Here is a 13,578-nt window from a genome sequence, read left to right as displayed (position 1 = left end):
TTAACTTCTCTGTGCCTCAGTTATCTCATCTGTAAAATGGGGATTAACTGTGAGCCTCACGTGGGACAACCTGATTACCCTGTATCTACCCCAGTGCTTAGAACAGTGCTCGGCACATAGTAAGCGCTTAACAAATACCAACATTATTATTATTATTATTATATATTTCCTTATATATGCCACCTTCCCTATCTGAAATTTATTTTAATGCCATTAAACTGTAAACTCCTTGGGGTTAGGGGTCCTGTCTCCCAACTCTATTGTACTGCACCCTACCAAGTGCTTAGTACAGTGCTCTGCTTACAGTAAGCACTCAATAAATACCATTGTTTGATTGATTTTATGGCATTTGTTAAACACTTACTATGTGGCAAGCACTGGGGTAGATACAAGTTTATCAGGTTGGTCACACAGGAAGCTCACAGTCTAAGTTGGAAGGAGAACATATTGAATCCCATTTAACTGATGAGGAAACTGAGGCACAGAAAGTTAAGTGACTTGCTCAAATTCACAGGGCAGACAACAATAATAATAATAATGTTGGTATTTATTAAGCGCTTACTATGTGCCGAGCACTGTTCTAAGCGCTGGGGGAGACACAGGGGAATCAGGTTGTCCCACGTGGGGCTCACAGTCTTAATCCCCATTTTACAGATGAGGGAACTGAGGCACCGAGAAGTTAAGTGACTCGCCCACAGTCACACAGCCAAGTGGCAGAGCTGGGATTCGAACTCATGAGCCTTGACTCCAAAGCCCGTGCTCTTTCCACTGAGCCACGCTGCTTCTCCCACTGAGCCACGCTGCTTCAGCGGGATTAAAACCCAGGTCTTCTGACTCCAAGGATCGGGCTCTTCCCACTAGGCAACACTGCTTCCTAGAACTACTGCTCAGTATCTACCTCAAGTTTCCCCAACCTTGTGAAACCCCTGATTCTTGGGTGCAGCAACAACAAAGGTTATTTAATACACATCAAGGAAGCCCATAGCTGTCTCCTAAATGCCTTTTAGAGCAGAGACTCCTTGCCTTCAAGGAGTTTCCACTGTACCATCAAATCAAATACAGATATAGACACAAGCGAAAGGTACATCGTATCTCCCTCCTCTTGGGGCATTGCCCTTCTTATATTGCCAGTAGGCAGATAGACAGTGCCTCCTTCTGCCTCTTTATCCAAGAAGTCACTTAAATTCTCCCCGTCTTAGATTGCAAACCAAGTTGTGTTGTCCCACAGTCATTTTCATATCCCTCCTCCAAACTCATAGATCTGCATTGCACTGCTTCAGCCCAAATTCCCAGCCTAGCATCACAGTTGGCTTATTTTCTGAGCCAGATAACACTGTAAACCCTTCTCCCTAATTTTGTGACCTCTCCCACCTCTGGGTCTCATTCAGCTACTGCTGTCTTTTGGGATTCTTTCACAGAAAACATTTCCCCCCCCATGGTTCTTTGACAAAATGCCCCTGACCCCACCATGTGTCTCTGCTGTGGTTCTCTGAGGGGAATCTGAGGTAGGGCCCATCTCTCTAAACCTTCCTCAACCCCCTGTGCCTCATTGCTCTGTCAGACTACCCTCCCACCTCTGTCCTAAACAAAAGAGTGAGTGAGGGGGTAAAGAGAAAAGAGGAGCATAAAGGAGAGAGGGGTGGGGAAGGTGGTCCTAGACAGGAAGAAAAATCCCTTTAAAGGTGGGATTGGGATTCGATATTTCATGTCTTTCCTTGAGCTTTCATTATCTGATTTAGCAAAAATGGGGAGACCCCCCTTTAACTCCTGCATCTTTGCCTCTCATTTTCTTCAGCTGACCACCTCCCTCTTCCTTTTCTCCCTTCTCTCTCCCCCTCCTCTTGCTGTGAGCAGCCTCCTTATTTCTGGATAAGGGAAGGTGGAGGGGAGAGAAGGTCACTGGCTGAGGATGAAGCAGGGATGCAGAAGCCCCCAGAGTCCTCTAGCTTGAAACCCACGCCTGTTTGTTTGGGGTACCACCCCCCCAGCCCCCGACTTCAAATCATGCCCCAGCATCAATTTAATTAAGTTTCCAGTGTGCGGCATAATTAGCAAGCAACACTACTGGAACAGGATGGAAGGTCCCCTCCAGTGATTTTTGCCAGATAGAATCTGGGGCCCTTAGGCCAAAAAGTATGGCAAGTTCTAGTCGAGGGAAAAGATGGTGTAGCTAGCTCGAGTCAGACTCCATTTCTGGGTCAGCTTCATTTCTGCTCTATACAGGAGAGAGAAAAAAACAATTCTATTTGCATAACAAATAATATATCATCTCTCTATTGCCCATAATTGCACTGATATAAAATACGGATAACATATCACATGAATCTAGTCCTATAATGTATACATTACATGATCACTACACTGAGCTTTATCTACGGGTTAAAGAAATAGAATTATGATTCCTATAAGTACATTTTATGTGACTAGCATTATCTATGGCGCATTAGCTATAAGGTCCTTCCCAGGCCCAGAGCCACAACCAAATTATGGGATGTATAGTAAAGCAAACACTTGATCTTCACCCAGAGGCTGACGAACAATGTAAACATTTTTTTCCACCAATAATTCTATTTCCTGAACATTCACAGATGAAATCACTGAGAATTCTATTCCTGTTGATCAGTCAATCAATCAGTGGTATTTATTGAGTGCTTACTATGTGCAGAACTCTGTACTAAGCACGTGGAGAGTAGAGAACAACAGAGTTGGTAGACATGTTTCCTGTTGAGCAACCGATTTGAGTTTTTGATGACCTGGGAGGTGAACTGACAACTTTGTGCCCCATTTATACCCAGGATGAGAGCCCCCAGACTGAAATCTCCAAGAAAGCAAAAGGTAAGATCAGGATAAAGGTGGGTTTGGATCAAAACCTAAACCTGACAGGAGTTACCACATCGTTTCTCCTACAGACTCTGGCTCATCCCTCAGCCCCAGTAAGATCCATCTTGTCTCTTCTACATGAATCTCAAGTGATTTTAAATCTTTCTTAAAAATAAGCAGAAGCCTATAAACTCTGGACACCCAAAATAAATATTTCTCTGAGCTTCCTGAGGGCCAGAAACTGCACCTAATTTCCACCTGTGTATTTCTTCCCCACGTTTAGTCCAATGCTCTGCACATGGCCCAGTAGATAGAGCATGGGCCTGGGAGTCAAAAGGACATAGTCCTTCTAGTCCCAGCTCTGCCACTTGTCTGCTGTGTGGCCTTGGGCAAGGCGCTTCGCTTCTCTGTGCCTCAGTTACCTCACCTGGAAAATGATGATTAAGACTGTGAGCCCAATGTGGGACGGGGACAGTGTCCAACCTGATTAGTCTGTATCTACTCCAGCACTTAGAAAAGTGCCTTACACATAATAAGCACTTAGCATATACCATTAAAGAAACAACAAATGCTATTTTCTACTACTACTACTACTGGGTGGCCTGGTTAAATAATAATGATGATGATGATATCTGTTAAGCTCTTACTATGTGCCAAGCACTGTACTAGGCACTGAGGTAGATACAAGAAATTTACATTCCACATGGCACTCATAGTCTTAGTAGGACAAAGAACAGGTATTGAATCCCTGTTCTGCAAATAAAGGAACTGAAATACAGAGAAGTTAAGTGACTTGGCCAAAGTCACACAGCAAAGAAGTGGTGGAACAGGATTAGGACCCAGGACATTTAACTCCTAGGCCTGTGTTCTTTCTACTAGGCCACACTGCTTCTGCTGCTGGTAACTTGACTTTGCCTCCTCAGGATTCTATTCAGGATTGGTATTTGCCCTGTAGAGTCACTACTGACATTCAGATGGACAAAATATGGCACCCCGCTATCAGGCTCAGGGCCATTGGATGTGATTTGCCCCATTGTTGTTCTCACTGTACCTCCATCTCATCTATCTTCCCACCGACCCCTCACCCACATCCTGCCTCTGGCCTGGAATGCCCTCTTTCCTCATAACTGACAATTACTCTCCCCCAAGCTCCAAAGCCTTGAAGGCACATCTCCTCCAACAGGCATTCCCAAACTAAGCCCTCCTTTCCTCTTCTCCCATTCCCTTCTGCATCACCCTGATTTCCTCCCTTTATTCCCCCACCCACCCAGCCCCACAGAACTTATGTATATATCTGTAATTTTATTTATTTATATTAATGTCTGTCTTCCCTTCTAATAATAATGTTGGTATTTGTTAAGCGCTTACTGTGTGCCGAGCACTGTTCTAAGCGCTGGGGGAGATACAGGGTAATCAGGTTGTCCCACATGAGGCTCACGTTAATCCCCATTTTACAGATGAGGGAACTGAGGCCCAGAGAAGTGAAGTGACTTGCCCACAGTCACACAGCTGACAAGTGGCAGAGCCAGGAGTCGAACTCATGACCTCTGACTCCGAAGCCCAGGCTCTTTTCCACTGAGCCAGGCTGCTTCTAGACTGTAAGCTCACTGTGGGCAGGGAATGAGTCCGTTTATTGTTATACTGTACTCTCCCAAGTGCTTACTGCAGTATTCCACACACAGTAAGCACGACTGCCTGACTCACACTGGTTGTAGATTTGGGACTCGAGGAGGCCCGCTACTTCTTTCAAGTAAGTAGGGGATCCTTGAGGGGTGTTCTACAGCCGTAAGGCACTAAATGGCAACCTAGTAGCCAGAATAGTTGTCTAACTGGCTACCAGGGAGGGACTCAACAATAGAATGGAACTGGGCTCACTGGGAATGTACCATAGGGTGGGGTGGCTTGAAATAAGTGTCGGGCAACTTGGCACAAAATCCATTCCAGCGTAGACCAAGCTGGTGAATGTCCTGTGGGCGGGCAGCTTTTTCAACTATTTGCAAGGCTGCTCAAAAGTGAGCAACAAGCTCTATTCTCTGACTAGAATTGGTTCTGTGACCCTTAAACCAGGGACCTCTAGCAACCACCTGCCTCCTCCACTAGCCTAAATTGACTGGTTGCCGAGAGAGTTCTCCCTGTTGGGGTAATCAGTCCCCAGGCTCAGCTCCTTGGGATGGACAGGTGACGCGTCTTACCCGAGGAACTGTTGGCAAATGTGTCCGGCTTTCCCGAGCACGCGTGCATGCCACCCGCACCGCCGTAATGAATTTTGAAAGTCTTCCTTCCCAGTGCACACGGGCTCCGGCCTCTTGAAATTCTGCACACTAATAAAATTGTAACTAATTTACATCCGAGATGGGGAGTGAGTGGCAGTGGTTGCTATGGCGACCATCTCCGGAGCCCCAGCTCCTAGCTGTCGGGCGCAGCTGAGAGATCAAGAGATTCTAAGTGCGGACCGCTGGCTGAAGTCGATTCAGACCCTTCCCTCCATCCGTCCCAGTCTCTCACGCTTGCCCTGTCAGGGCTTGGGGTCCCCACTGGAGCCCCACATATGACCGAGTGTGTGGTTCTTTTGGGGGGGGCAAGGAGGGGCAGGGGAGGGCAGTATGTACGGAGGGATCAGGGGTGCTCTCTCGGTTTGGGGGTAATTGGGGCATGCACACTGATTCAGGATGGCCTTTGGGACTCAGCCCTGCTCAAAATGTTTTTATTTTTATTTATGTTTATAGAATTTATTAAGTGCTTACCATGTGCCCGGCATGGAAATAAAAACAATTGTGGTGTTTGTTAAGTGCGACTATGTGCCAAGCACTGTTCTAAGCACTGAGGATATAAGATAATCGGGTTGGATCCGGTCCCTGTCCCCCATGGGATTCATGGTCTTGATCCCCAGTTTACAGATGAGGTGACTGAAGCACAGAGAAATTAAGTGACTTGCCCAGTGTCACACAACAAATGTGGCAGAGGCAGGATTAAAACCCGTGTCCTCTGACTTCTAGGCCCGTGCTCTTTCCCCTAGGCCATTCTACTAAGCACTGGGGTAGATATGAGCCTCTTCTTCTCCATCAAAACCACTACCACATTAATACAGTCACTCATGCTATCCCGCCTGGATTACTGCATCAACCTCCTTGCTGACCTCCCAGCCTCCTGTCTCTCCCCAATCTAGTCCATACTTCACTCTGCTCCCCAAATGATCTTTCTACAAAAACCTTCAGGATACATCACCCCACTCTCAAAAAATTCCAATGGTTCCCCCTCCACCTCCGCATCAAACAAAAACTCCTCCTCATTGACTGTGAAGCAGTCCACCACCATGCCCCTTCCTACCTCACCTCAAAATTCTTCTTCTGCAACCCAGCCAGCACACTTCCCTCCTTGAAGACCAACCTTCTCACCGTGACTCGATCTCCCCTATCTCATCGCCGACCCCTAGCCCATGTCCTGCATCGGACCTGGAACACCCTCCCTCCTCAAATTGAACAATTACTCTCCCCCGCTTCAAAGCCTTATTGAGGGTGCATCTCCTCCAAAAGGCCTTGCCAGACTAAACCTCTCCTTTCCTCTTCTCCTGCTCCCTTCTGCTTCACCCTGACTTGCTCCCTTGGTTCTTCCCCACTCCCAGCCCCACAACACTTATATACATATCCGTAATTTATTCATTTGTATTGATGTCTGTCTCCTCTCTAGACTGTAAGCTTGTTGCAGGTCAGAATGTGTTTGTTTATTGTTGTATTGTACTCTCCCAAATGCTTAATACAAGGCTCTGCACATGGTAAGCACTCAATAAATACAACTGAATATGAGCAAATCCAGGTAGACACAGTTCATGTTCCACATGGGGCTCACAGTCTTAATCTCCATGTTATATAGATGAGGTAACTGAGGCATAGAGTAGTGAGATGACTCGCCCAAGGTTAAACAACAGACAAGTGGATCCGTGATAAGAACCCAGGTCCTTCTAACTCCCTGGACATGATCTATCCACTAGGCCATGCTCCCAAGAGGGCCTCGCTTAGGCTTCAGCCCTTCCTTTCTGCTCTTTATCTATGGTGGACAGCTCTCTATGCCCAGATCTCTCCGCCTTCAGTCTTCTCTCGCTAGGTCTTCCAGGAGGTTTGTGAGAGGAAAACAATCAAGACCAGAAGCAGGAAGTCCAGGCTGCAAGCCACAGTCACCTTCATGAGAACCTCCTGGCTCCTCTCAGTCTAAACCAGGCCTCACACAGGATACCTGTGCCCTCAGCGTATTGCTTTTGCTTAAATCGTGATCCTCAAGCCAGCAAGGGCCCTCGGGGCCCAAAGACACACTGATTTAAAAAAAAGGCTTAGCTTTTCCTTCGGCCTCCAGCCTAGGTCAGTGGCTCAGACAACTCACTGAAGGATTTTGGAGAGGAGTGGTAGGAGGGAAATGGGGAGATAACTGGAGGGAGCCATAAAGTCAAGGGTCAAGCCCTCATTCGCTCTACTCCTTCTCCCTTGCACTCAGATTTATACCCTTTAAGCACTTGACATTCACCCCACCCTCAGCCCTACAGCTCTTATGTACAGATCTATCATTTATTTTAATGTCTGTCTCCCCCTCTACACCGTAAACTCTTTGTGGACGGGGAAGGTATCGACCAAACCTGTTATAAAGTACTCTCCTGAATGCTTATACAGTGCTCTGCACATGGAAATCACTCAATAACTACCATTGATTGATTGATTAAAGTGGCAGAGTAGAAGGAAATGTATATAAGTGTTGTGGGGGCTGGGGTGGGGTGGGTGTTAAAGTTCTTAAGGGGTATAGACGCAAGTGCTTAGGCAATATACAAAGACGGGTGAATAGGATGTAGCGAAGAGAGGTAATCTGGGAAGGCCTCTTGGAGGAGCTGTGATTTCCTTCACGGTGTTCGACCTGATTAACTTGTATCTACCCCAGGGCTTAGAACGGTGCTTGACACGTAACAAGTGCTTAACAAATACCATAATAACCATAAAACTCTGAAGGTAGGGAGAGTGGTAGTCTGTCAGCTATGAAGGGGGAGGAGATTCCAGGCCAGAGTGAGGACGTGGGCAAGCGATAGAGAGACAGAGAGAGATAGATGAGATTGAGGTAAAGATTGGTGTCAGAGGAGTGAAATGTGCAGGTCGGGTTTTAGAAGGACATGAGTGAGGGAAGGTTGGAGAGAGAGAGCTGACAGAATGAGAGCTTAGATTGAATGGGGCAGTAGTATCCCTACTCAATCAATCAATGATATTTATTAAATGCCTACTATGTGAAGAGCACTGTAATAAACACTTAGGGGCACACAATATGAGAGCTTATAGACATGTTCCCTGCCCACAACAAGTTTACGGTCTTCTCCTTTTTTCATGGCATTTGTTAAGCACTCACTATGTACCCGGCACTGTTCTGAGAGCTGAGGTAGAAACAAGGTAATCGGGTTGGACACAGTCCATGTCCCTTATGGGGCTCACAGTCTTAATCCCCATTTTACAGATAAGGCACAGTGAAGTGAAATGACTTGCCCAAGGTCACACAGCAGGAAGTGACGGAGCCAGTATTAGAACCCAGGTCCTTCTGACTTCCAGGCCCGTGCTCTGTCCGTGCTCTAACAGTGCTCTGCCCATAGTAAGCCCTTAACAAATACCAACATTATTACTATATCCACTAGGCAATGCTGCTCCTGCCCCTTAATGATGGCATTTATTAAGCACTTCCTATGTGTCAAGCACTATTCTAAGTGCTGGGGTAGGTACCAGCTAGTCAGGTTAGGCACAGTCCCTGTCCCACCTGGGGTTCGCAGTCTTAATCCCCAAGTTTACAGATGAGATAACTGAGACAGAGAAATTAAGTGACTTGTCCAAGGTTCAACAGCAGACAAGTGGCGGAACTGGGATTAGAACCCAGCTCCTTCTGACTCCCAGGTCCGGGCTCTATCCTTTAGGCCGCACTGTCCCTGCCCTTTCTCCCACCAAGGCCAGTTTTTGTCATGGGGAACCATGAAAATGTCTCCCAGTGCACCTACGACTGCAGTGCCATTGACCTGCTAATAAGGCTTTCCTTGTCAAAGCCTGTATAATAATAATAATAATGATGATCATAGTACTTGTTAAGTTCTTATTATGTGCCAAGCACTGTTCTAAGCACTAGGGTAGATGCAAGGTAGTCAGGTTGGACCCACTCCCTGTTTCCCATAGGGCTCAGACTCTTAATCCCCATTTTACAGGTGAGGTAACTGAGGTAAGTGAAATGACTTACCCAAGGTCACACAGGACATGTGGTGGAGCCAGGATTAGAACCCAGGACCTTCTGACTCCCAGGCCCATGTTCTATCCACTATGCCACGCTGCTGCTGCTTCTGCAGGAGAGAGCTGGAGGCACTGGGGCTGGCTCTGCCTGCAAACCTGGGAGACTTGCCAAGACAGGATGGCAGGAGCGCTCTAGTGGGTTACCCCCATTCTGCTAGCGCCGTAGATGGCAGCTCAACTTAATCCAGGGAGCTGATAGGGCAACTGAGGCAGCAAGACTGTAAGTGTGGACTGGCTTCATTGTTCCCCAGGAACAGGTCCAGCAAAGCAGCTTCACCAACCCCTTTTTGGAGCAGAATTATTGTAAGACCACTAGCACTTCCGACATCAGATCGGATCAATATTCTCTCATTCGTTCAGTTGCATTGATTGAGTGCTTACTATGTACAGGGCAGTGTACTAAGTGCCTGGGAGTGAACAATACAACAATAAGCCGCCACATTCCCTGCCTACAGAGAGCTTATAGCCTAGAGGGCGGAGACAGACATTAATATAAATAAATGAATAAATACCAGATATGTTCATAAATGCTCTGGGATTGGGACAGGGGAATGAATAAAGGGATTAAGTCAGGAAAGCACAGAAGGGAGTGGAAGAAGAGGAAATGAGGGCTTAGTCAGGGAAGGTCTCTTGGAGGAGATATGCCTTCAACAATGTTTTGAAGGCGGGGAAAGTAACTGTCAGATTTGAGGAGGGAGGGTGTTCCAGGCCAGAGGCAGGACGTGGGCGAGGGGTTGGCGGTGAAATAGACAAGCTGGAGAAATAGTGAGAAGGTTAGCATTAGAGGAACGAAGTCTACGGGCTGAGTTGTAGTAGGAGAGTAGCAAGGTGAGGTAGGAGGGGGCAAGGAGATTGAATGCTTTGAAGCCAATGATGAGGAGTCAATAGTCCATCCGACTGAGGGTTCTGTCTCCGACAGTACCAACAGGATGCCTGGAGGCATGGGATGATGCTGCCCTTCTTGTAAGCTCCTTGTTTGCAGGAAATGTGTCTGATTATTTCAATATTGTAATAATAATAATGTTGGTATTTGTTAAGCGCTTACTATGTGCAGAGCACTGTTCTAAGCGCTGGGGTAGACACAGGGTAATCAGGTTGTCCCACGGGAGGCTCACAGTCTTCACCCCCATTTTACAGATGAGGGAACAGAGGCACAGAGAAGTGAAGTGACTTGCCCAAAGTCACACAGCTGACAAGCGGCAGAGCCGGGATTCAAACTCATGATCTCTGACTCTGAAGCCCGGGCTCTTTCCACTGAGCCACGCTGCTTCTCTGCTTCTCTATTGTACTCTGCCAAGAGCTTAGTACAATCCTATGCACACAGTAGGAGCTCACTAAATACGATTGATTGAATGAATGAATGAATCCATCAGCAGCAGCAGCCATATTGAACCAGAGTGAGCACTAGACTAGGCATTTGGGAACATACAGTCAAAGTAAAACAATATGGTCCCTGCCTCTAAAGTTTATAATCTAATGGGGAGAGAAGAGCAATATATTAGGCATTTGGGAGCATACATTAGGTAAAAGAGTAAGCATACATTCAATAAAAGACCAAATATAAATTATTTTTAAATGTAATTAAATGAATAAAGGTAATGCACCTCCATCCTTATGATTTGGAAAGCCCACCTAACTCTCCCCTTCGCATCCTTAATGCTTTCTCTAGTAACTCATTATGGACCTCTCTCATCCATGAATTTCACAGTCACCACATCAAGTGTCTCTTTCAACTTGTTTTTAAACCATCTACCTCTAGCTCCACTGGATGTCTCTTGCCCTGGTGTTGTGGGATTTGGGCAGTGCTTAATTTCTGTAGGGGAAGTGAGGGGGTACTGAACACCTGTGCCTCTCTCAGTCTCAGCCCACCTTCAATGAATAATAACAATAATAATGTTGGTATTTGTTAAGCACTTACTACGTGCAGAGCACTGTTCTAAGCGCTGAGGTAAATACAGGGGAATGAGGTTGTCCCACGTGAGGCTCACAGTCTTCATCCCCATTTTACAGATGAGGGAACTGAGGCCCAGAGAAGTGAAGTGACTTGCCCACAGTCACACAGCTGACAAGGGGCAGAGTCGGGACCGTCTCCCTGCCACAAGACTTCAGGGAAGGTGGCAGGAGACAAGACTGCATTGTTTCTTCTGAGTTAGTATTAATCAATCAATTAATTAATGGTATTTATTGAACATTTACTGGGTGCACAGCACTGTAGTAATCTTTCCGAAGAGTATGATACAATAAAGTTGGTAGAAATGGTCCCTGTCCTCAAGTAGTTTACTGCTTAGAAGGGAGTGAGAGACAGTGAGGTCTCCTGGAAAGCGCATAGGTCTGGGAGTCAGGCCTATGCCAACAAACTCCTAACTCTTCTACTGACTTGCTGTGTGGCCTGGGGCAAACTCACTCAGCATCTCTGTGCCCCAGTTTCCTCATCTGTAAAATCTGTAAAAATCATAATCCGAGAGACAGAGGGGAGGCATCTTATTCCCATCTGTAAAATAGGAATAAGATGCCTCCCCTCTGTCTCTCGGATTATGAGTCTCATGCGGGTCAGGGTCTGCGCCCCAGTTTCCTCACCTGTACAATAGGAATAAGATGCCTCCCCTCTCTCTCTCTTGGATTATGAGTCTCATACGGGTCAGGAACTGTATTTCATTCATTCAATCATATTTACTGAGCACTTACTAAGTACTTGGAAGAGTACAATACAACAACAAACATATATTCCCTGCCCACAATGAGCTCATAGTCTAGAGGGATGCGCTCACTTTGTACTTAACTCCAGCATTTAATAAATTCCACTTTTATTAAAGATCGTCCACTTTTATTAAAGATCCACTCCTTTTCATCATTCGGTGGTATTTACTGAGCCCTTACTGTATACTAAGCGCTTGGAAGAGTACGGTAGGGTAAGTAGACACAGTACTGGAGTGGGTAGACTTCTTTTTTGCCTGTCTTGTCAACTGACACTTGGGCCAATAACCCTGGGGCTCTGGGACAGGTCTCGGAGCTGAGAATCGACGTAAAGGACTCGATTTAACAAAAAACAGCACTGGGTTTTTCCTGCCCAAACGCTGCATGATCTTGTAACCTTAAATAATATTCCCCCTCCTCCTTCTTCTCTCCAGACAGAAAAATCCTAATCTTTCTCTACTGTCTTCTCATCTGGAAGCCCTTCTATCCCACTGCTCATTTTGGTTGCCCTTCTCAGTTTCATCCTTTCTGAAATCTGGTGGGCAGAAAGAACTGCATTCAGCTTACCTGGTAGAGATGTAGCTGGGTTATTGTTCCCAAAATGAGACTCTTTTTGGTTGGTTTCCAAACCCTTCCTGGTGCTGCCCAGCATCTTGCTGACCTTTCCGGCTACTGCTGCACAGCGTATCCATTGAGTGACAAGTCAGCAATGGCTCCGAGGTCTCTTTCCTGCATCATGACTGATAGCTCAGAGCCTATCATTATATAGCTGAAGTTACAATTATTTTTTTCTAGATGCATTTTCTTGCACTTGCTTTCACTGAAGCTAATATGCCACTTTTCTGCCCAGTCACTCAACTTAAAGTTCTTCCTCTAATTCATCTCCATTTTTAGGCCATCTCACCATTCCCTTTTCCAAATCACTTATGAATATGTTAAATAAAAGTGGTCCTAGCATTATCTCTGGGGCACTCCAGTGTCTACTCTCTTGTATCCTGAAAAGAGGCCATTTATTCCTTTGTCTTAGTTCTTATTTCTCAAATTGTTTTCTATCCGTGACAGACCATTTCCACAAGTCCTTTGAAAACTCTGTTTTTGGGTGGAAACTTTGCAAAAAAAACTTTTTGAAAATTATTCCCACTGGTGTCTCTGCATGCTTACCGATCCTCTCAAAGAACTCCAGCAGATTAGTGAAGCTTGATTTCCCTTTATGGAAATCATGTGGCCTTTCTCCCATCAGGCTGTGTTTGTCTAAATGTTTTCTGATCCCATATTTGATCACAGATTCTACTAATTCTCCAATATAAAAGTGAAACTCACAGATCTCTAATTCCTGAGACAACCACTGGAATTTTTTTATAGATGGGAGAATCATTAGTGAACCACCATTCTTCAAATAAAAGCTGCCATTTATAATAATAGGTTAAGCTGTCTTGTGAGCACTTGCACAATTTCCCTGATGAGTTCCTTCAAGACTTTCAAGGTGCATACCACGGCCCAGAGATTTGTTTACATCAATTTTATTCATTTCATCTGCAACATTCTGGGCAATTATGATTCAGCTCCTCTGACCAATCTGCTGCAGAAGACCTTTTTGGGTGTGAGAATCTAACATTGTCCTGAGTAATGGTGTTACAAGAGATGTCAGAATCCTTTGTGACCTCCCTAATTTCCTATTAGAACTTGACCTAACCCATTTTATGAACTTTCCACTTCTCCTCAATTGGGTTAGCTGTTCTAAATGAGAACTTTCTCCCCTCTCGGTTAACCT

This window comes from Ornithorhynchus anatinus, chromosome 4 (genome assembly GCF_004115215.2).
Source record: "Ornithorhynchus anatinus isolate Pmale09 chromosome 4, mOrnAna1.pri.v4, whole genome shotgun sequence".
Lineage (NCBI taxonomy): Eukaryota > Metazoa > Chordata > Mammalia > Monotremata > Ornithorhynchidae > Ornithorhynchus > Ornithorhynchus anatinus.
Note: the sequence above shows the minus strand (reverse complement) of the source record.